Source organism: Ceratotherium simum, chromosome 4 (assembly GCF_057802395.1).
Source record: "Ceratotherium simum simum isolate JZ-2026a chromosome 4, ASM5780239v1, whole genome shotgun sequence".
In the NCBI taxonomy this organism is placed as follows: domain Eukaryota; kingdom Metazoa; phylum Chordata; class Mammalia; order Perissodactyla; family Rhinocerotidae; genus Ceratotherium; species Ceratotherium simum.
Window position 1 is genome coordinate 53,607,435 of NC_141903.1, and position 25,060 is coordinate 53,632,494.

General features: G+C 44.2%; 1 protein-coding gene across 1 annotated transcript in view; it reads right to left on the minus strand.

Annotated features, from left to right (window-relative positions):
- Positions 1 to 25,060, minus strand: part of TNFAIP8 (TNF alpha induced protein 8) — a 107,847-nt gene that overhangs the window by 60,449 nt on the left and 22,338 nt on the right. The gene's annotated exons all lie outside the window — the stretch shown is intronic.

Genomic DNA, 25,060 nt, shown 5'->3' on the forward strand with positions numbered 1-25,060 from the left:
ACATGTGACTGTATCCAGGCACACACAATACACACAGGTACATACACACAGATATATGCATTAAACTATCTAACAGTCTCTCTAGAAGATTATGCATTTCCCTGGGCATTTGACAGTCATCACCACCCACAAATCTTTCCCTTATCCATCCTCATCAGGTAAGATTCTGCTAGTTCCCAAGGTGCACTTCGAGAGCACCACCTCTATGAAGCCTTTTCCTGAGGATCCCATCAGCTATATAGGATCTCAGCCTCTTCCTTTAACCCCCACAGCACCTCATTTGAGCTTTCTTTTCTTTTTTTTTTTGAGCTTTCTTGATAACACTTTCTGGGTACCTAATTACAGTGGTCCTTATATTATCTTTGTTGGCATATCTATCTTTTCCTCTACTACCTGGTAAGTTTCTTGATTTTACTTTTATCTTCTGTAGCAATAACACTCTGCCTTGAGCCTACCAAGCACTCAGTAAAAAAGATATCAAGTGGGGTGCAATGGACAAGTGCTGTGGGGTCTGCTAGGCTTGGTTCAAAGTCCAGCGATGCCACTTTCTGGTTTTGTAGACTTGCAAGTTACTTCACCTCTCTGAGCAATTTTATTCCCTGTCAAATGAGACCTCTACCATCTACCTCATAGAATTGCTATCAAGATGTAAAGAGAACCATAGGAAGCCAATATCATATTGCCTGATCACAGTGAGTGCTCAAACAGCAACAAGCATTATTGTTGACCTAAATTAAAATCAAATGCCTACTACTAATTTTGGGAGGAGGCTAAAAGAGATACCAAATCAACATCAATTTACAAACATATTATACGTTTCTTATGTTCTCTGGCCTACGTTATCATGCAAATAACTCATAATGGTTTGAAGTTTACACCTTAGAAACCATCCTTTTGCTTTCCTTTGTGTTATCTCCCCAAATTCTGACTGGCCCCCTTCATGCTATGACAATTTCATCAGGGACTAAGGGTCAAAGAAGATGCCAAGGGAAAACTCCTCCTGGAAGTGCAGGATTCTAAATCACAAGGACTTTTCAAACCCTGATTGATTGGCAATTCCAAGGGTAAGTTACAAGGTGTAAAGAAAAGAATGCTACATCTAAACAGAGGAACTGGTCTCTCACATTTCCTTAAAATGTGGCCTCAGTGGTAGCCGCATGCGTAGGTGGCTACCAGGAACCACTCTGTCCACTACTGCTGGGAAAAGATGGAGCAGCACAGTGAAGTTATAAGAAGGGAAGAATGGAGAAGGAGTTGTACATCACATATAAACAATTGCCAACATAGTGGCAGGCCTTCACACATGATCCACCTCAGTCAGGGAGGCATCACCAGGCAAGGGCAGAGAAGGCTGCAAGCATTATAGCCTCATGTATCAATTGGCACCTCCACACCGAGTAGGACCAATTCCTGATTTTGGAGAGAGCTCTCCAACAACGGGGGAATAAAAAGCAACACATCTGGATAGGCTACAAGTCATGCAAGAGGTCATTTCCTTAAGACATTCCTCCCTTTTCTCTTAAGACCAGAATGCCCAGGTCTTACATGCTCAGATCTATTCAAAGCTTGCTGTTTAAAGTAGTCCCAGCAGCTGTAATTATATATTCTGCTCATCCTACTTCATTTGAGAAGAAAGAAGAATCATAGACAGAGGCTAAAGGTCAGGGAGATTTGTGGAGCAGTCAAAACTCACAGAATAGCCTTATGTAAAAAAATATCTAACTCTCTTCAGTTGCTTTTGTAGATATGAATACAGCTCTTCTACGCTCCCCTAGGACTTGCAAATTAGGACACTCTCGGTAGACTCAAGGATCAAGTTTTGATAGTTGCCCAATGCAGAGGAATCACTCATGCTCTGAAGTAGGGAGGACAGAGGAGGCAGCCAGGGCTTCCAGCCCTAGAAACTCTGCCTGGTGGTCCAGTGACTGAGGAATTTGTCCAGATCAAGCTTTGTTAAGGCAATATGTGCTCAGGAACACATGTGGCTCTGTCTTTTTCTGGTGAGCACAACTCTGTAGCTGAAGCAGTGTGCTGCTTACCACCACAACACCCTCAACCCCCTGTCCATGGGAATGCAACTGGCACTGCTGTTGATGGAGGCGCTCCAGAGCTTCATAGTGATACTAAATAAGCCATCATTAGGGAAGTCTGGGTCCATCTTATCTGGTATTTCTTCTCCATCTATCTGCAACCATGTAATGGTGGCTATTCGAAAACCAGACCCTCCTCTTCAGTGCGCATGTGCTCCACATTATCTAGGCATCTCAGAGCAAGGCACTATCACTTAAATCATTTCACTACCCCCCACATCCAGTGAAAGTGGGTGGCAATCCCAATTTCCAATGAAACTGACAGAGCAAAAGAGGTCAGGCAGCATATTCAACAGGGACCTGCATGACAAGGCAGGGCTGAGAAGAGAGGCCATGAGACCCAAGCCCTACCCTCTAGAACAATCTCCAGAACACACACTCTCTCTCTGGCCTAGTTTCATTAACTGCTTATTATACACCCCAAGAAAAATATTTCCTTTACAGCCACCCACATCCTTATCAGCAGCACATTCAACAAAATCACCACAAGAATGATGAAATGCGTGCCTGCGTGAAAAAGATACCTTCATTTGTTTTTTTCATCTGATTCTATAGCCTCAGAAACAGAGCTAGAAATGTCTATAGTACACCTTGACCTTCATGCTTTGGCATTCCCAAGACGCTCCCTAGTGCACGATACTGTGGCTGCCAAGAGTAGGGTTGTTTGCTTCCTGTTCAACCCTCCCCTCTCCCAGTAGGTCCTCTTGGACCCTCTTCTTCTGCCTTCTCCCAACCACCCCCACTCTTTCAATGGGCTCCCTAAAACCATGGCCCCAACCAGAGCCTCCTCCTCAATTTGACTTGCTTCTTTCTTTCCCTCTCCTGTTCTTCAGGGAAGAAGGAGTCACTGGCGAAGCAGGGAGGAAGGCAGGCTAAGGGGGAATTAGTCCAGTAGACTCAACACCTGAGAACGGCAAGGTGCTCCAGAAGCATTTTCCAGATGCTATCACAGAGACAGCGGATGGTGAGACTCACCCTCTCTCACCCAACGAGGCCTTGCCACTGCAGAGGAGTACATGGTTCATGTCTATACAAAGGCAGAGAAATCCCACGAGCTGAGCACCCACTAGATGCTGGGCAGCATGCTCGGTGGTTTCCCTACATTCTTTCAGTCCTCACTAAAACCATGCGAGGTGGACACAACTATCCCCAGCTTACAGAAGAGGAAACTGAGCTCCACGAATTTAACATACCCGCTCAGTGCAATGCCAGGATATGAACCTAGGTGTGTTACACCCTATCTGTTGGCTTTTTTCTCTTAGTATCCTATCATGAAAGTGTCCCTGATTCACCAGACAGAAAGCACAAAGAGAGGACTGTCTGGAAAATAAAAAGAATATCTGGCAACCCACCTTTAAAGCCAGGCAGAGGGGCCGGCCTGGTGGCGTAGTGGTTAAGTTCGTACGCTCCACTTCCACAGCCCGAGGTTCACGGGTTCGGATCCTGGGTGTGGACCTACACACCGCTCATGAAGCCACGCTGTGGCGGCATCCCACATACAAAACAGAGGAAGACTGGCACAGATGTTGGCTTAGCAACAATCTTCCTCAAGCAAAAAGCGGAAGATTGGCAATGTATGCTAGCTCAGGGCCAATCTTCCTCACAAAAACAAAACAAAACAAAACAAAAATAATAATAAAGGCCAGGCAGAGCAGTGAGTTAAACAGTGTGAACAGGAACTGCTGGGGGCCAGTGCTGCCATCAGAGATTGGGCTGGGGTGGAGATTTCTCAAGTCTGTCATCAAGTCGACTGCCATTCACAGCCTCCTCCCAAATGAACTGCATAAAAAAATAAGTGTGGGAGGTAGACCTTTCTATCACATAGTATGTATTTCTATGTTTTAAGTATAAATTTTATAAAATGCTACCCAGAAATGAAAAAAATAGACTGTCTTTCTCTTTTCCCTCTTAGAATCACATAACTTCGGTATTGGCAAGTCCTCTGATATTATCTAACTTCATTTCACAAGCAAGGAAAACGAGGCAGCCCAAGGAGGATGAAAGGTGTGCCCAGAAATCACACCGCTAGCTGGTTAGCAGTGCAGCTGTGGTGAGCGCCTGATCTGAGGACACCAGAATGAGCATTTATGTCCATCTTCCTATGATGCAGGCTCAAATCTCTCTTCACACTTGCACCACCAATGAAAACACTAAATCAGCATTTACAAAGCAAAGAAACACTGCGCGCCTGGCGCAATAAATATGCTGGCACTTGAATGTGGTTTATTTTCTGCTGAACCGAATACAGAGTCCTGATGTTTTATAGCATTCTTCCATTGCAAACCTTCATGTAAAACTGAACATGATCCCTAGTAAGAAAACACTAAACTAATTAAACTCTCAATTTGCCAAGAAAAACTCTCCAATTGCAGAGTAAATTTCTCTATAAATTTCTAGAATTTCTAGTTAATATGCAACATATGATATTTCCCAAGCTGAATTCCTCATTCTCCCTCTATTGCCAAACCTGATCATTTTTCTCTGTTTTAACATCTCTGGATTCCATCACCACCCTGTCACTGTCATTACCAATTCCTCTCTTGGTTTGGATGGTCTCTCATTCACCAAGTTCTGCTGCCTTTCTATCTGTGCTGCTCCCATTCTCATTTCCATTTGGATTCTGTTAAACCCTTTGCTTTAAAGGTGGCAGAACATGGTTTCTTGAAAAGACAATTTTCCAAAGAATGCCGGCAAAGCAGTTCTACTCTCCATACACCCTTTTAGAGGACATATAGCTTTGTCATTTTGTAGTTTTACTTACGTAGCTATTTTCAAACATCAATTTAAAATAATAATAATAACTTTCAGAAACTTTTCAATTTAGAGAGCAATCAGAAATTACAGCATGTCTTGAGTCAAGTTGCCCTTTGATTTTTCCCCTCAGGAAAAACACACATCAGTTTTGACCATTTGCAGGGGAAGGACAACGTGTCGCCCAATGCTGGGCCTTATCCCTTCTGAGCTCCCATGCTCCTGCACCCAACAGTCAGCACCTATCCTCTACCCCATCCTCCTCAGCCTAACAAGTGAACAAGTTTACCTAACAACAAGCTGACATCAAACAAGCTCCTTCCACATGGTAACCGGGGAGCAGGCATTGCCAGCAAACTACCTCTCATCCCCTGGAGAGATGTCAGAGCCCCATTTTCACTTCCCACTGAGCAGTCCTACTCTTACAGATGAGGAAGGGGCCACGGGAGCCTGGAGTCCCTTATCCTGTGGTGTATTTCCATCTCCCCTTCTCTATCTTCTCGTCACTCAAGGCCCTTCAGGACAAGGGAGGGCACATGGGCTAGTTTAATCTAGAAAGCTCACTAATACAGCAAAGGGGTGGGCTGAAACTAAATTCATACACTTCCTTACTCCAAAACATCTTCTCTTCTGGGCTCCATATTTTACCTTCCCATCAGTCATTCAGACTTGAAACCTCAGCGTCATCATGAAGCTCACTCTTCCCCTGCCAGCCACCAAGTTCTCGTCTTTCCCCACCTCTGCAATGCCCCTTCTGCCTTCCCCTCGTTCCAGCCCCATCACCCCATACTACTCCAGGCCTCATCTTCTGGCCTGAACTTCCTGCTCCTTTCGCTTACTTGCCCTCATGGCACATCTTCTGAAAGCACAGCTCCATCACCATGACATCACCGTCTGTGCCTAGAATCAAATTTAAAAGGTGGTTCCGGGCCCAGCCCCACGGCCGAGTGGTTCAAGTTCCGCATGCTCCACTTCGGTGGCCCAGGTTCGCGGGATCAGATCCCGGGCATGGGGGTACCTACTCCACTCACCAGCCATGCTGTGGTGGTGTCCCGTGTACAAAATAGATGAACAGTGACACAGATGTTAGCTCAGGGCTGATCTTCCTCAAGCAAAAAAAAAAAAAAAGAGGAGGATTGGCAATGGATGTTAGTTCAGGGCGAATCTTCCTCAGGCGCAAAGAAAAAAAAAAAGTGCTTCCACATCCTCACTTTACCATGTCACACTTTGATAAGGAATGTGCAATGCTTCCCAGCTGCTCATGGATCAGAGTCCACACTGTCAGCACAGGAGTCAAGGTGGTCCCCAGTCCTGCCCCCACCATGCTTAGCACTATCCTACTTCTGGGCCTCTGCTCACCCACTGTCCTTGGCCTCTGGGGTCCTTTCCACCACCATCAGCTACAAAACACTGCCAGTCTCCCAAGGTTCAGCTCACTTGAGGCCTGTCATGACGCCTATAGCCAGACGCCAGCTCCCACTCCTCTGTCTCCCTATGCCACCTGGAAGCTTTCTTACAATATTTAGCATGTTTTGCTCCAAGGGATAGCCATTGCTATACACATCTCATCATCCCCATTACACTGCACATTCTTAGGTGACAGGGAGATTTCTTCATTCATTCAACAAAATCAACCTGCATTTATCCAGTACCTACTGCATGTTAGGCGTTGACTTAGGCGCAGGGGACACGGTGGGAAATAAAACACATGAGCTGATATTCAATGGGAGAAAGAGATGGCAGCCAAGTAAACCCATACATAAATAAAGAACTGATTTTGAGAGGCACCAGGTTGAAGATGAACAGAGGGTTCTGATGGAGACCACCCTGGCAGAGATGGCGTCGGAGGTGTATGCCAAGAGCCAGAGGAAGAGCAGGCCGGGCAGTGGGAAGAGCTCCAGCCTGAGACAGGACAAGCCTGGCATGCTCTAGGGAAAGGAGTGGAAAGGGGGCTGGAGTGGCTGCAGTGTTGGAAGCACGGGAAGAAGAGCGTGAGAAGCAGCGGGGCGTCAGGCAAAGGCCAGAACAGGTCGGGCCACAAAGAACACGGTAAGAAGTTTGTATTATATGGTGGGAATGTAAAACAAGACAAATGTCTGGAAGGCAAAGTGGGAATAAAGATCAAAATCTTAAAACTCCACATGCACTTTGAACCACTTCCAGGAATGCATCCAGTGAAACAGGGACAAGTGTGGACAGCTATGGTGCAAGGGAGCCGTGGGGTGCTATGACAATGGTGACGACTGGAAACAGCTCAACCGTTCACATGGGGGATTGGTTAAGTAACTTATGGCACATCTATATAATGGCATGGAAACCAGTCTTTAAAAACAATCTCGTAGAGTAATTAAAAACATGACAACTCTTCACAAAGGCTACAAAGCAATACATAAAAGAAAAGAAAAGAATTATATTAAGTACTATATAATTTTTGTAGAGAAAACTATAGGCATACAGAAAAAGCCTGGAGTGATATGTACAATATGTTTTTTTCTGGGTAGTGAAATTAAGGAGTACCTTTTTTTTTTCATTTTTCTTCTTTTTTTTTTTGTCAAATTGTAGTTGACAAATACACTACACTAGCATGTGATACATTTTTTATTACGGAAAAAAGGCTTTTAAAATACCTGTGAGTAACAACAAGGTGTAGCAGGGTAGAAATCCTATGAGATCACAAAAATAAACAGAGGCTGCTGATGAAGAGAAGACCAGGGCAATCTTCTGTCTTTTTAGGGAATCTTCAAAGCAAAATGAAAAAAAAAAAAAAAAACCAACCATAAAAACTCCCTAGAACTTAGGGCAGGAAGTGTGTCATTCCTCTCTTGCTTATCCCTCTGACTCAGCACTGACTGTCAGGCCCCTCATCCTTGTACTGAAGAAGCTAGAGATAGGAATTCTGAGAGGATGGAGGCTTAGAAACCTCACCCAGGAGCTCCCAGCCCTGAGGGTGAAATGTGAAATGCCGACATGGATCTTCTAAGGAAAAACATGTCCCTGTTCTTTAGATTCATTACAACTGAGACCAACAGTCCCCCTTACATTACTACATGCTCACATTCTTATCTACTTTTAAATAAGATTTACTGCTCGAGACCCAAACACACTGCTGTGTTCAAGCCTTCCTCCCAAACAGGTTTGAAAATGTAATAAACAGTTCAGACAAGTCACAACAAGTCTCAGGTATTCCGATCCTGGTTTATGCATGCCCAAGTTGAGAAAGTTCACCGCAGAGGCCCAATCAGCCAATCTGCCTCCCTGCTCACCACTGGGTCATGGAGTGGTTTGGTTCCTACGTCCTGTTTGGCAGCCTCCTAAGCTCAGCACTCAACGGCCATTCAAAGAGCACAGATCAAAAATGATTCGCTAGCAGAATCCTATATACTTCTTTTAGTTTCGTTTTTAATAATACCCTGGAAATTACAGAGCTGAGGGAAACACATACATAGGACTATACAACAAAACAGAAATTTTTGACTCTGGAAGCCTTTAAATTTTTAAGGCAAATTAAGTTGGAATTTGAGGACACTGATAATTACAATCGAGGGCCACTGCCTTCCCACATTCGTTCAACAAATATTTATTGAGGTCTTACTGTGCCCCCATGGTAGCCCCTAGGATAAATGATAAACAAGGGGGCAGGAGGAGGTGTGTGATATATTGGGGAGGGGGCTGGGGGTGTGGAGTGAGGGAGGCAGATACTTCCAAGAAACTCCAACAAGTACAGTTAGTTTGAGAACAAGTTATAAAGGATCTTATAAGCCCTGTTTAAAAGTTTAAATTTTATCAAAACTCCAATAAGGCATCTTAAGCAGGGGATGATATAATCAGATGGACATTTTATAAAGACCAAAGCAGCACAGGAAGCCAGACTGGTGTGGGGGTGTGGGGGGGGGCATGTGGCATGTCAACTGGCCTTGAAGTAATCTAGGTGAGAGATAACGGTGGTAGCCTGGTCTTAAGTTGGTGGCCATACTGTGATAAGCAGTATACAAATTCTACAGCTATTTAATAGGAGAACTGATAATATCGGCAATTGAGTGCACACAGGGGAGAGGGAGAGGAAGAGTTTATAACCTTTTAAAACCTTCCAGGTTTCTAGATAGTCAACTGGATCATTTACTAAGGGGAAAACTGGAAGAGAAGGTAAGTTCAGCTTACTTCATGTTGAATTTGAGTTGCCTGTGAGATAGCCAAGTACTGAGGGACACTTTACAGCTGGACATACAGGTCTAGAACTTAGACAAGAGGATGGGCTTGAAATATAAATTTGGAAGTCATTACCACATGGAGAATCGGAAGCTTTAGGAATGGGTAGAATCACTAAGAGAGAGAGTGAATTAAGAAGACCAGAGAACCCAGACAGAGCCCTAAGAAATATCGACAGTTAAGGGAGGGACAGAGAAGAGGAAGGAGACTGAGAAGGAAGAGAGAGAAGGAAGAAGAAAATCAGGAGAATGGATTATCAAGGGAAAGTCTGTATATAGAACACAGGAGCAGCATGGACTTGCACTGAGCAGACAAGAAGAGAATGGCAAGGTGTCCATCCAGCTATCACTAAAATGCTAGACGCTGCTCTACTTCTTCCCCACCCCTCTACAGTTCTGGAGTCACTGTGAGCAGGCAGAGACCAAATGGAAGGCAGCAGAAGAGAGCAGGTTCTGAGATAAACCTGGCAGTAGATCCTGGCTATGGCCAGCACGGTCTGCTCCGGGGCTGGAAAAGGGGCCAAGAGCCACAGAAGCGACAAAACGCAAGGTTCTGGGACCAGGCCTCAAGGAGTGGCACTCTGTTATTCAGTCAGTCAAAAGTATTTATTGGTCATCAATTATGCATGGGCACTGTTTAGTGCTCGGGATACAGCAGTGACAAAAGTTCTAGTGAAACAACTAGAAAAACAAGATGTCAAACAGAGATAAATGCTGTGGGGGAACAAAATAAGCCAGAAGGAAAGGATTGAGTGATTGAGAGAGGGGAGCATTTTGGATGGGCCTTCTCCTGGAGTGACATCCGAGCAGAAACCTGAGAAGAGTATGGGAGAGAGACAAGGATCAAGCTAGGGGGAAGGGCCTTCCGGGCAGAGGGAAGGGTGGGTGCAAAGGCTCTGAGGCAGGAACAAGCCTGCAAAGTTTGAGGAACAGCAAGGCAGCCAATGTGGTCTGATGGGGGTGGGGGAAGCTGGGGGTGGGAAGAGATGAGGTTGAGGAGTTGGGGTGGGGCCACGTCAAGGCTCACGGTGCAGCTCATGGTAAGAAGTGTGGACTTTATTGATTGTGACAGGAAGGCACAGGAGGGTGTAGAGCAAGGGAATGACAAGGTCTGATGGGTTTTACAGGAACACTCTGACTACATGAGGAGAAGTGGCTGAGGGGGACAGGCAGGAGCACGGGAGTTAGAAGGCTATGGAGGTCGTTGAGAGGAGAAACGCTGGTAGTAGAAGTGGTAAGAAGTGAGATTTACATATTTGGAAGGAAAACAGACAGAGTTGGCTGTTGGATTAGCTGTGGAATGCTGAAGGAATGAGAGGAATCAAGATGCCACCGAGGCGTTTAGCCTGAGAGCTACGTATACAAACGTGTTGATGGAGAGGGGCAAACCCAGGGGAGGAGCAGGTTTGCGGACACGGGGGCAGGGGGGCGGGGTGCGGAATCAAGACGGCTCCTATAACCAAGACTGGAGTTTGGAAAAGATGTTACATACATTAGTTTGGGAGTCACTGGCTAGCTAGAAGTAGGTATTTATTCTGCAGGACTAGGTGAAATCACCTGGATTCTCCATCCTGACTGCACACTAGTATACGCAGCTAACAAAAACAAAAACAAACACACAAAACAAAATTTTAAAAACTGATGCCATGAGTCTTCCCCAGAGATTCTAAATTAATTAGACTTGAGGAAGACCTAGTCCCCCTGCCCTGCCCCTTTTTCTTTTAGCAGCCCAAGCCAGGTTAAGAACCACTGCCCAGAGAGCGTGGGTATGGAGAACAGAGGCAGGGACCGAGCCCTGGGCACTTCAGTATGTAAAGGCCCTTAGAAGGAGGAGTTATTGAGGGAGGAGGAAATGTGGGTGTGATGCCCTGGGAGCCAAGGCAAGAAAGCATTTTAAGAAGAGGGAGGGATGAAGGATGCGGAATACTGCTGACGTTGAGGAAGATGAGGATGGAGAAGTGGCCACAGGATTTGTTAAAATGGAGGCCTCTGGTGACCTTAACAGGAACAGTTTTGGAGGATGGGAGGGGTGAGGGAGAAGGAAGAAGGAGGGACTGCATACAGAGACAACCTATTTGGGGAGTTTTGGGGAGCTCCACCAGAACAGAGAGCAGACAAGCAGGGCGAGAGGTGGAAGGCTACTTTGGACTGAGGAATTTTGTTTTTCATTTTTTAAGATGGGTGATAAAAAGGCATGTTCTGATGCTGATGGGGGTGTTCCCAAATGGAGAAAGAAACTGATGTTTAGAAGAGGAGGTATAATTGAAGGAGGATTTGAAGAAGCTGGAAAGAAAAAGCCATTAGGGACCCTGAACTAATGAATCTGGAATTCCCCTTCAAATGCCAGATGTCTTCATTTTTCAGAGGATGTAACATGTCCTAAAAATCACAGAATGGCTAGACTAGAATGGAACTTAAAGACCATCTAGTCCAACATCCACTCCCAGCCCACTGCTGGAATCTTGTGTCCCATTCCATTTGCGGTCTTCCTGACAACCTCCATTGGAAAGGAATTCCTACACCTCTTCACTCCGTCCGCTCCCTACCCCTCACCAGCCCACGGCTCACGATCTCTTTGGACACTCCTCGAACTGAGCCAGAATCTCTTTTCCTGTACTTCATCCTCTGGCTCCGGTTCTGTACCTTCAGGATACACAGAACGTGTCTAATCCCTTTTCCATGTCCTTCAAACATCTGGAAACTATTAACTCTTGCCCCACCTTGTTAATCCCGTACTCCCCAAACCAAACCAGTTCTTTTTACCTGTATGGACAAACAGGTCCCCATTCTAAGAAACATCTAGACAGTGGCTACCAATTCACCTAGTTGTTCTTTAATATGATGAGGGTATAGACAAATATATTAGAATAAAAGTTACACCAATATATGTTTAAATAATGCACAATGCCCTGGTTTCCAAGAAACCAGAGTGGTTCCAGACTATTTCTACTTCAAGGTTTGGGCTTGATCCATTCAATCCTTAAGCACTAATTTAATTCTCTTCCTCCCCATCCTGTCCCCCAAGCCCAGTAGAGATCAATGACCCCTCCCAACACACACTCACACATCACATATGCACACTCACTCAGACTCTCAGGAGAATATCTGATGATTTATTATTAAGCACACCTGTTGTTACACATACCTGTAATGGTTCTCATGATAATCAAGTTTTTAGGGAAGAGTCTCTCCACCATAAACTTGAATTAATTTTCTGTAAACTTCATACAACAAAACTCCAAAGTTGGAAGAAAAACAAGAATGTTTATACATCCAAAGAGAACTTTTTAAAAATGCAATTATAGGGGCCGGCCCGGTGGCGCAAGCGGTTGGGTGCGCGTGCTCCACTGCGGTGGCTCGGGGTTCACGGGTTCGGATCCTGGGCGTGCACCGACGCACTGCTTGTTGGGCCATACTGTGGCGGCGTTCCATGTAAAGTGAAGGAAGATGGGCACGGATGTTAGCCCGGGGCCAGTCTTCCTCAGCAAAAAGAGGAGGATTGGCATGGATGTTAGCTCAGGGCTGATCTTCCTCACAATAAATAAATAAATAAATGAAAAAAATGGAATTATAAATTAAGTTAAAAGCACAGCTACAAAAATCAGGCTTAGATTAAAATCAAAGTACCCTTCAGATTATGGAGTCATTGCTAAAGTTCAATGAAGAAATAGGGTACGTTATTCCAACACAGAAGTCTGGAGTATTCATGCCAAATATTACATGAGCTGTTATTCTTCTAGTCTTAATTTAAAACATCCCAACTATGAGGTGTAAAAGGGACCCAGCACACAAGAGTATTGGCTTAGTGCCTCAAATCACACTAAACTAGGCTGAAACCATTTTTAAAGCCATTATAGTATATTAATGCAAAGTGCACACAGTAGGCCCTGAAATGTTAACCTAATGAATAAACTGCCTTACATTGACGTCAAAGAGTTCATGCAATAGCAAAAAAAAAAGGAAGGGGAAAACTGAAAAGCTATTATAGGCATAATCCCAGATTCATATATATGAATTTAATTCTAGTAAAAAGGTTGATATAGAGCATTAAATGTACCACTTGAAATCTCTTTAAAGGGACAAATTAAAAAAACAAAAAAAAGAATTGGCAATCAAGCACTTGCATAAGATCAATGAATTCAGAGCAACTTCAAGAGCTGTAACTACCCACTTTCATCAGTTTTTGGAAACACAGTTTCAAGTATATTTAATGTTATCTTATATTTATATTTAATATTGAAATTTACCACCTTGAATAAACACTTTAAATTTGACAAGTGTGCATAAGAAAAAGACAACTTACTTATGGCAAATATCTTTTATGTGTGTCACTCTCTGTAAAACTGGGTGTGTCCAGAGGGAGAAAAAGTTCATGTAATTAATTATACAATATAACAAATACAGATTAAAGTTAACCTGCTATAAAAGTATCCTTGAATCTTTCAAAATTAAAGAAAAGTGTACTATGCTAAAATTAAAAATGCATTTCCTAGTTTCCTCTTACCCAATCAAAAGGAAAGAAGAGAAAGAACTCTCTACAGCACATAAAATCAGATTTCTTATAGTCCACGTATAATCACTTTCAAATGGTTCACTCCCTAATTTTAGAAAACTTTATATAAAAAAACAACCAACTCAAAAGCTTATTTAAAAATTATTTATCATGGGGCTGGCCCAGTGGCATAGTGGTTAAGTTTGACATGCTCTGCTGTGGCCACCCGGGTTGGCAGATTCGCATCACGGGTGCGGACCTACACCACTTATCAAGCCATCCTGTGGCGTTGACCCACATACAAAATAGAGGAAGATTGGCACAGATGTTAGCTCAGGGCCAATCTTCCTCACCAAAAAAAATTATTTATCTTGACTAATTTCTATAAGTTTAATTTTCCTAACTTTAGTCTTCTTCTAAGCCATTCAACTGCAATAAACTTATGGAACCACAGGAAGAGATCCTGCCCAAAAAATCAGAACCAGGAGGTGCACCAGCTATAAGGACAGGCCAGGACCACATCATTGGATCACCGTGATGGCAGACACAGGAGAGACTCAAGGGGTAGATGTATTTATTAAGCCACTTCTCTCTCCTCACCTTGCTGGGAAGCCCAAAAATGTAAACTTCTACATACTATGATTTCTTTGCTATAGGCATATGCATTGCCCTGGCATATCTCATTTCTTAAGCCTGATTATTCTAGACTACTGTTTCTCAACTTCAGTACTATTGACATTTTTAGCCCAATAATTATTTGTATGGTGGAGCTGTCCTGTGCACTGTAGGTTGTTTAGCAGCCTCTCTGGTTTCCACCCACTAGATGCCAGTAGCACACCCTTCCCCTAGTTGTGACAACAAAAATGTTTCCCGATATTGCCAAATGTCCCCCGCCTAGGGGGTGGGGCAGGGAATTGCCCCTGGTTGAGAGCTACTGTTAGAGAGCACTGGTTCTTGGCTACACACTGGAAGCACCCTAAGAGTTTTGAAAACTACTGATTCCAAGTCTCACCCCGAGAGATTCTGATTTAATTCATTTGGGCTAGGTCTTGGGCATCCGGATTTCTGAAAGCCGGGAGAGCCTACTATGCAGCCAAGTGTGAGAATCTCTACCCTAGAATATATCCATGATATCAAGTAAGTCGTTGAATCAATTTAACACAACACAAAATGCATTATATTCCCCAAAATTAGAGTATTCCTTATCTTAATATTAGAATCTACATGATTACAGTAAATAGAAAAAAGCAGAGGAAATGGAAAAGGATTAACTGCAGCTCTGATCTGCAAACACCTTTTCCCTTTGGCTGGACAGGAACTAGAGCATAAAGATTTACCTGAATCTTAACACCGCATCTTAAAACATCCCACGTTTGGGAGATTTAGAAACCAAGCTTCACAGATAGAAAAAACAGAACTATTTTCTCACACAGTGAAAACCCCAGCTCTACAATGAAGATAACTTTGGAGTTGCCATCTCTTTAATGAGCGCCACTAAATTGGCCTTGGAGAAATGCTGAGTTCATTAAAAATAATAAACAAACAAACAATCTGTATGCTGGGAAGACACCCAGAGAACCCCTTGATTTTGGGAACCAAAATCAAGCCCTTCCTGGGGGGTTCATCCTCGCAGTAGATGACATTACCAGGGACCTACCTGGAGCTGACAGCTAAGCTTGACTCCTGTACAAAAGCTCCCTGGCCATGCACAGCCTGCATTCTTCTCTCCTCCCTGTTATGCCTCGGCATCCTCTGCCAGCCTCCTCAGTATGTTCAGCAACACTGGGCCTAGTTCCAATTTTTGCAGAGAATGGCATGGCATTGCCCCTGAGGGCACTGTTCCTCTAAGTGCTAGTCTCTGGCTCTGGCTTTCCCATCGAGCATGTGCCAGCCTACTGGTTGTGCTAACAGATCCACTGCTGCTTCTTTAATACGAAAAAAGCAAGTAGACACACACATGCATACACACACAACAGGGATTCTTCTTCCAGTTCAGGACCAATGATAATCGGCAACTTGTATTGAGTGTTGACGTGGACAGTACTTTGCTAAGCGCTGTACGTGCATTATCTCCCTGACTCCTGACAGCACTGTAAAGGAGATGCTATTACTGTGCCCATTTGATAGACAAGGTTATTGAGGCTTAGGCAGTTTAAGAAACTTATCCAAAGCAAAGCCAGGACTTGGACCCATTTCTCTCTGGCACCAAAGCCCATGCTCTTAACCACCACGCAATGCTGCCTCCCCCGGTGCTCCAAAGAGAACCCAAATCAGCGCCTAGAACTCCATCAACTGCAAATGTTTCAAATTCTCATTGATTTGGGTTACAAATGCTAGGTTAAGAGACAATTTCCTGGGGCTGGCCTGGAGGCATAGTGGTTAAGTACACGTGCTCCGCTTTGGCGGCCCCCAGTTCGCGGGTTTGGATCCCGGGTGCAGACCAACGCACCACTCATCAAGCCAGGCTGTGGAGGCGTCCCACATATACAAAATAGAGGAAGATGGGCACAGATGTTAGCTCAGGGCCAATCTTCCTCAGCAAAAAGAGGAAGATTAGCAACGGATGTTAGCTCAGGGCCAAGCTTCCTAACAACAACAAAAAAAGAGACAATTTCCTGGATACAGAGAGGATGCATGATGTCCAGATTTTGTTCCGGACTCCAACAAGGCCACAGGGGACTGTGTATGTCTTTGAACCTGCCTCGAGTTAATCCTGGAGTTCAGCTTTGGCTCCTCACACTCACCATGCTTTACTGACTCTTCTTTCAAGTCTCTCCCTAACGGTCTATTTTCCTTGCTAAGACTCTCTCCTTTCTGATTCTTGGATTTGCAAGTGCCTCTGAGCTGGCTCAGTCCAGCTCACAATCACTCACATAACTACAATCCATCTTGCACACAGACGGCAAATCTGCTTTCAATGCCACTTGCAAGTTGTCCCTCTTCTGCTCAAAAATCTTAACAGTTCCCTCTTTCTGATGGCCCCAAGTCTTTTGCACAGCTCTGAAGACTCCTTTTGCTCAGATCCTATACTAACCATCCAGTAATCTCCTTACTATGTCCCACTGTAAAACCTCAAAACTCTAGTCTGACCAATTTCCACTAACTTCTGCAAACACACTCTGCTCACATCAGCCTCTGTAACCTGGCTCTGAGAGACCCATTCTCCAGTCTGAATCAAGTCTCACCTCCCTCACTTAGAATCGTTTCTCATACTCATTTATTCATTTAGCCATATATACATGTCTATAAAGTCTAAGGCAAAACAACCCTACTAAGACATTCTGATCTTTGGGTCTGGGGTGCTCTCCTTCCCTGCCCCCCCACCAAATTGATTAAGCAGTGCTGAGCATTGTTTTAGGTGCTAGAAATAGCTCAGGAGTACGAGAGATAAAGTTCCCTGTAGTCCTGGAGTCTTCCTTCTCCAGATTGCCATAGGACGTTTTATGGCCAAATCACCCTTTCCCAAAGATGCCAGGCCCATATGCCTTAACGCTCAAATGAGCTCAGCAAATGTCATGTGCTGGATCCAGCGACCCTCTTGAGGAATCAGAACGAGAAATCGTGCGGAACAGAGCGTCGCTTCACTTGACTTAACCTAGCTTTTTGTCAAAGAAACCCGTTTGTGTTCATGAGAGAGACAGAGAAAGAGAGAGAAACATCCTGCAGAACATATTTGATGAGAAAAGCTGGTTTTACCACTAGTATGTAAGTTCCCAGGGGGCACGGACTATTTCTATGAGCACTTAATCAGTCCACAGCTATTACTGAATGGTTGCTATTGGACAGACCCTGTTCCACTTGCTGGAGATTCACTGGCGAACAAAACAGACACAGGCCATTCTCAACCACTATGCGACGTTGCCTCGACAATATTGCATGCTAATTGAATTTGAATAATTAAATTTTGATACATATTGCCAGACCACTTCCCAGAAAGTTGCCAGTGTGCAAACTTACCAATAGTGTTTGAGATTGAGATTGCTCCTGTTTGCCCACTTTCTTTCCAACCGTGGGACTTATCAAACTCTGCCTATCAAAAAAGTGGAAAATGATATCCAAAAGCACACAGACCTAGTCCTGCTCTATAGTTACCCGACATTTTCCCTTTGCTAAACATAATGCCTGGGTTCCCACTGAAAATGTTCTAGATAAGAATTCCATTTACACTTACTCTGAGTTATAATTACAAGGTTATCAGCTAGTGCTATTTCCATAGTTGATATCATGATGCTAAATCTATTTTTCACAACAAAAAGAGCCCAGGAAAAAAAATGAAATAGAAAGGATGCAGAAGAAAGAGAATTCAAAGAGGGGAGGAGTGGTTCTTTAAGGATATGGTGGAAAGAAGAAACACTTTGCCATGAGGAAGCCAATTCTGTACTTTGGAATCATCCTGAAGAAACAACAGAAGTAACATTCCACTGAACCTCAAAAGGACCACCAGTCTGTGGATACGTTTATTCCTCTGCTTAACACCCAAACTCCACAAACCAGAGCTTTTTTCCTCCTTCCCGACTGAACACCCACAGGCCCCTTCATCAGCACTTCACACTAATTTTACTCCCCTTTTGCTAATCACCTTATTTTCCCAACCCATTGATATAAAAGGGTTCATTCATTAGGTTCTTAGTATTCATTTTACCTTTCAAAATTCATGTTGCCATTTCCTCCTTTTGTTCCTTTTAAAATGAACACCAAACAAAGTTAGGAATATTTAAGCCTTTGGAGTATAATGTTTTTGTTCAAAAACTCTTAAGTAGATCTTGGAGAATAGAAAAGAGGAAGGAAAAGAAGGCAGGGAAGGACAAGCCCCTGCTCTCAGAGCATTTTCATCAGCCTTAAAGACTAAGCTTGGGCGCTGATCAGGTTTGGTTCTCCTCCCTCTCCAGATTTTCTGAGACCTTCCTTCCCTCCACTGTGGAGAGCTGTCCTGTAATCCTATTAGGGGGCGATGCCAGAGCCTGTAGCCTTGGGCCTTTCCCAGTGGAGTGTCTCCTGCTGGGGCTACTGTCCTGGGGGGAGGTTCAATTTCTGTGAGAGAGCACAGGGGCTCCCTCCCCTCGGGGCTCTCCCAGGATGGCCCCACTGCCTTTCACGTCTTTGGGCTGTGCTTACCAGACAGTGCCAGCCCCAGCACCCCCAGTAGCATCTTGTGTGTGTGGGGGGGGCACTGAAGAGTGACATCTATTTCCTAATCTCTGCAAAGGCATCTGAGTTCTGAGAGATGCAATGAGCTTCAGTGCAATTAGTAATTTCTTTTTTTTTTTTTTTAAAGATTTTATTTATTTATTTTCCCCCCAAAGCCCCAGTAGATAGTTGTATGTCATAGCTGCACATCCTTCTAGTTGCTGTATGCGGGACACGGCCTCAGCATGGCCAGAGAAGCAGTGCATCAGTGCGTGCCCGGGATCCGAACCCAGGTCGCCAGCAGCGGAGCGCGCGAACTTAACCGCTAAGCCACGGGGCCGGCCCCTGCAATTAGTAATTTCTGTTGCTCTGAAATCCATCTCCTTTGGGAAGAAATCCTCTCCCCACAAAAGAAATCAAAGATGGCCAGAGGAAGGGAAAAGAACAGCCACATGCAGAAATCCCACTTTGTGTCAGGCGTTTTATTCAGGTCATTAGACCTCCCACAATCCTGTGTGCCTGGATTTATTTCTTCCCTTTCAGTGGGAAAACAGCAGCTTGAAAGAAGTGAAGTAACTTGATTGGCCACGGCCTCACACCTGAGAAGCATCAGCGCTGTAATTCAGGTAATGGTCCGACCTGGGTTTATTGGGCCCACACATAATTCCCATCAAGCCAGAGAGCAGAACTTTCCACCCTGAGGCCCACAGACCCCTAGCAGCCCCTGGGTGGGCTTTGGGGGTATCAGAATGTCCTGAGACTGGGCTGCTGTGCCTTTTGTGGGAGAGTCACTTAACACACTCCCACTTCATCTCCTTTGCTCCTCCCACAGTCTGAACACTGACGCTTCAATCGCATGTAGAACCATCCATGCTTGGTCTTACCCTATTTCCTTTACTGTTATCTTTCCATCAGTCTCAAGAGCCATCTTGTTAACATTATTTAAACAACGTGGAAAGGGAATCACTTTTGGAGCATGTGCTTGAGTGACCCATGGCTGTCCTTGGTTACCAAGGCTTACTCCTCCTCTAGCTTTCATCAGATTCTCAGAACGGTCCATAACCAACAAAAGGTTGAAAACTACTGAGGAGCACCTCCACAAAGTCTTTTTTCCTTTAAGAAATAAAACAAAATACGCTTCTAACTAGCCCTCTAAGCATCTTGCAAGCATGCCCATTCAGAGATACAGAGGCACCCACAGATGAAGTGGCCACATTTATCTTGGTCCAATAAAGTTATTATTTGCCACTGGGGGTGAGAAAGTAGAATACTAACGCATGTTGCAGACGCTTTTAGCATAGAGGAAGGAAGTTGTGGTTTGAGTAGGGGAGGAAACAGCAGAAAAGATCTTTGATCTTTCTATTTCACAAAAAGCAACTGAAAATGTAAATAACTGTCCCCTTTCCATACCAGTTGACAGTTAACAAGAAACAGTTTAACAATTTTATCATACATGTGCACAACTGCTTTTGCTTTCTTACTAGGAATGTGATAGACACCTGGGAAGAAAACAAGACAACTTCTGTAGGGCACAGAGGAGCACTCTGGCTCAGACAACCTGCCAGGGCACTAGTAGAACAGTCTTAATGAAGACCAAAAAAGCTAAGACAGCCAAGAAACATTTGAGTGCCAACTGTTTAAGACCTCCTCCCAAAGCCATTTTCCCTTCTAAGGGTGCCTTTGGAAGAGGAGAAGGAAATGAGGCTGGAAAGCTGGACTGGACCCAGGTAACAAGGCCTTTAATATGGGAGGTGAAGGCGTTTGAACTTGATCCTGAAAACAGGGAGAGCACTTTTGAGAATTTCAAGCTGGGGAATAACAGGATGGGATTTGTCTCTGAGAAAGATCACTGGAGCCCTCGGGAGGCAGACCCGGGGAGGACAGTCTCTCTATTCACACTCAGAAGACAGAGGGAAAAAGGTCGAGAAAATTGCCATTCAAACTGGTTGAAATGCTGACACTTGGAAACCACTTACCTGGTAAATTGACTTAGGTGAAATATTTCACCCTCTAACAATGGTGGGAAACTATTGCACAAGGTGCGAGAAACTAAATGTGGCTGTTTTGTATTTGCTTCTTACTATCGGGTTCACTTAAACAATGTGACTGGTGAGAACTTGCGGGAAGGGTGGCCATCTCACGAATGCATGTGCCACTGCTGGGAAGAGGCTCGCCCTTCTCCCCATCAGTTCCGGTAGCTGCCCTGGGTTACTCTTTTTCTTTAGTATACACCGTGTGAAACTTCTGCTTGAACTCTAATTGTTTTTCCTTTCTGTTTTATTTGTCTGAAGCAAGCATTCAACTCTTCTGATTTCTGTGCCGTTATACATCTTGGATATACTTCACTCACTTGCACCCACGTGATGGAGGAAGAGAAAGCCTTGTCTTCTGTCTTTGAGGACTCTGAGATTCAAGTGAAGACGCATAGCTGTATGGACCCACAAGGGGTGCAAGTACACCTAACTGAGCCCATCCCAGAGCACCAGCATTGCTCACACTGTAGACGACAGGGGAGAGCTGGGGGCGGGCGGGCGGTGCCGGGAGGTGAAGTGTTTTCTTCGAAACATGTCAGTAGCAAAACATTAACTTGGACCCAATCCTCTGGCTTCTGAACTCAGCCTTTTCTACCAGACAACACACACTTGAAAAAAACACAATGCCTTTAAAGTGAGCATATTCTTCATGACCTCACCAGCGTGGGTAATGGAAAACCAAGAAGTTATCTCTAACCAAATTGGAATGTTTATTCTGGCGGCAGAGCTGTTCCCCTCTGGAATCCGCAGGGAAACAAGGCCCCGGTTCCCCAATTTCCTAGTTTGTGGTTTCTGCTCAGCAGGGCTCTAGGGCGCAGGAAGCCTTTCTCAGAGAAAAGAAGCAGAGAAGCGTATGCTAGACATGACAGATGGGTCTTTTTAAGCAAAGTTCTAAAACACAATAAAATCAAATGAATAAAGACAGAAATTATAGTTTTGATGGCTCAAAGTATAACAATTTACGATATCAAATCTCCACCCAGAAATAGGAAATCCCAATTAGGAGATCTCTCCTTCAATACTGATGCAAAATTAGGGCACAGAGAAAGTCCAGGAATATTTTCACTTTTCTCCTCAGCATATGACAGGAGAGTTGCTTTGCTTTGCTGTTTTGGGCTTTCGTTTGTTTTTGTAGGTGAACTATCTTAGATCATACACTTTAAGTGTTAATTAAGAATGGAAATTAGGGGCCGGCCCGGGGGTGCAAGTGGTTAAGTGCCCGCGCTCCGCTGCGGTGGCCCGGGGTTCGCCGGTTTGGATCCCGGGCGCGCACCAATGCACCACTCGGCAGGCCATGCTGTGGCAGCGTCCCATATAAAGTGGAGGAAAATGGGCACGGATGTTAGCCCAGGGCCAGTCTTCCTTAGCAAAAAAAAAAAAAAAGAGGATTGGCAGATGTTAGCACAGGGCTGATCTTCCTCACACACACACACCAAAAAGAATGGAAATTAATGCACTGATCCAGCTAACCCTGATGAAAAGACGGTCAGGTGAGCAACACCCTCCAGATGAGCTCATGAAATCTCCATTAAAAGACTATGGGAAAAAGGAGGAGGGAGACTGTGGAAAACCAGATGCTGTCCCACTCGATATAGGTGAATAACTTGACGGTTCTGCCCAACCAATTCTCAAGAGAGATATAAGTCATTCTCAGCCCATCCTTCCAAAGGAAGGTGAATTTTTATTTTTAACATTTACTCAGTGACTAGGAGGAAACGAAGCAGAGGAGAAAAAAAACTACTCAGGGTTCTGCATAAAATATTTTCTCTAGTAAAAGGATGCCCATATTTCTGGATTATCTCCCTGGAATGTAAGCATTTGAGAGTGTCACCCCTGAAAGCACAGGAATCTTCTAGTCCATAAAATACCAATAAGCAGTTACAGGAAAGCTGTACCCTAGAACCAAATGACCTGAACATACAACAGGTGGTTTGAAGCTCAAGTTCAAGGCACTGGCCAGTCTTACCCCAAAGAGGTCATCAAATTTGGTCCTATTATTCAAAATATCTAGTGAGTGAATAACCAACCCTGCCTTTCTCTTATTTGCTAAAAGATGGGGACTGAAACAACCAAAAACATTTCAGGGCTTGATGGGACCTTAGAAATTGTGTAGTCTATGGGCCGGCTCCGTGGCTTAGCGGTTAAGTGCGCGCGCTCTGATGCTGGCGGCCTGGGTTCGGATCCCGGGAGCGCCCCGAGGCACCACTTCTCCGTCCAACGTGAGGCCGAGTCCCGCGTACAGCAACTGAAGGGATGTGAACCTATGACATACAACTGTCTGCTGGGGCTTTGGGGGGAAAAAAAACTGAATAAATAAAATCTTTAAAAAAAAAGAAATTGTGTAGTCTAAGTGGTGTCTTCTTTCCTAAGATAAACTAGAAAATTCCTAGGAACATCTATCTCACCCCTCTCCAGTTCCTGGACTGGTACATTCTGAATATATGTCCTAATACTTCCAGGTCAGTTCCCATTTATTTCTCACATAAAGATGATTTGTTAAACATCTTCAAAAATAATAAATCAGAGTTCTATGGAAGAATTCATTCTACCCACATTCCCTGAGGGCCTACTACATGCCAGACACAGAACTGGGTGATGAAACACAAAGATGGGACTATAAGGTCTCCAGCCTGAAGGAGCTGAGGCACATAAATAACCAACAAAATCACATATAATTGTGTAGAAAGTGTCATGAAAATCGAGAGAAGGAAGCAGCTGGTGCTGCTGAGGGAGGATCAGAGAAGTCTTCCCATAGGAGATGACGTTTCATTTGGGGCTTTGAAGGCTGAATAGGAGCAGGTCAGTAGAGAAGGGAGACCAGGGAATTACAGTCAGTAGGAACAAACTAATCCAGAGGGGTAAGAACTGCGAAGTATTCCGATGGCAGGAGCATAGGGTGCCCACTGGGGAATGGTGGGAGGGAGAATAGAAAGACAGAGACATGAGAAGCTCTGAACACCAAACTAAGGAGTTCAGACTTTAATCTGTAGGTAGTATGGGGCCATTGATGGTTATCACACACAGAAGTAACACAACTGGGTAGCAGGTCCAAGAATGGACTAAAAGCTGGGAGATTGGTTAGAAGGCTTATAATAATCCTACCAATAAATGAGGATCAGAATTCTGCATCCTGAATTCCAAACAACTGTTTCCATCACCTTCGAATCAAAGCTTGAGACCCATTTGTAATGTTTTTAGCATGAGGCAGCCCCAAAATTCGCCTCAGAGATGGTCACTGCCTTTAACTGGCATCCGCACCTGCAGATCCTCGCCCAAGAAGACCACCACCTCCTCTTTCCCACCTACTTCATGTGGATTCCATTAAGGGAGCACATCACATAAGTTAGTGCAAGGTTTGTGGAAGAGAGGCCTTTGACAGGAAGTATGTTTCAGTGCAAGCAGGAGAGTAAAATTGGTAAGACCACAGCCTGTAGAGCCACAGGCAGGCCCAGCACCAACGACTACCCGCTGCTTGACCTCAGGCGAGTTACTCGGCCTCTCTGTGCCTCAACTTTCCTCATGATAAAATGGGGACAAAAACTACCTTCTTCAGAATGTTGATATGAGGTTTGAAAACAGATCCTGTACACGTACATAGCAAGCAAGAAAAGTAACTATCACTCATACGCATTTTTGACAATAGACTGCATCTGGAATGGAATATTGCTTCTAAGTTTCAAGTATAAAAAAATCCAGCTATTCAGAGCTATTACAAATGACATTATTTTAGATGGTCTACTTTTCTAAGACTGAGGGTCCCCCTGTAGAGCACTACAACTGATTTTAATTTTATTCTTTCTAGAATGTATCCCACTTACTTAAAAAGAATATGCTGATCAAACATTAAAAGTGATAGACTGTGGATTCAGTGTCAATGGGGGTTAAATTATATCCCAAGAGTGTCCAGAATGTTCTCCACTATAAAATGTAAAACAAATTTGCAAGTGTTATCTGATCTCCACACAATAACAGGCTTGATTGCCTTTTTTTCTTTATCCTTATATTTTTAAACTTTTTTATTATGTAAAATTTCAACCATACACAAAAGTAGGGAGAAGAGTATAATGACCCCTCATTATCCATCAATCACTTCAACGCTGCTAATCAACATATGGCCAAGGGCCAATCTTGTTTCACTTACACCACTCCATCCCTTACCCCTAGTTGGTTATCCTTTCCTTTTTCACAATTTCATTGGGGTACAATTTACAATTGTAATCGTACAATGCAATGATTTTTGGTAAATTTAGCAAGTTGAACAACCATCACCACAAGCCAGTTTTAGAACATTTCATCACCCTATAAGTGTCTGTTTGCAGTTAATCCCATTCCCACCTCAGCCTCAGGCAACCACTGATCTAC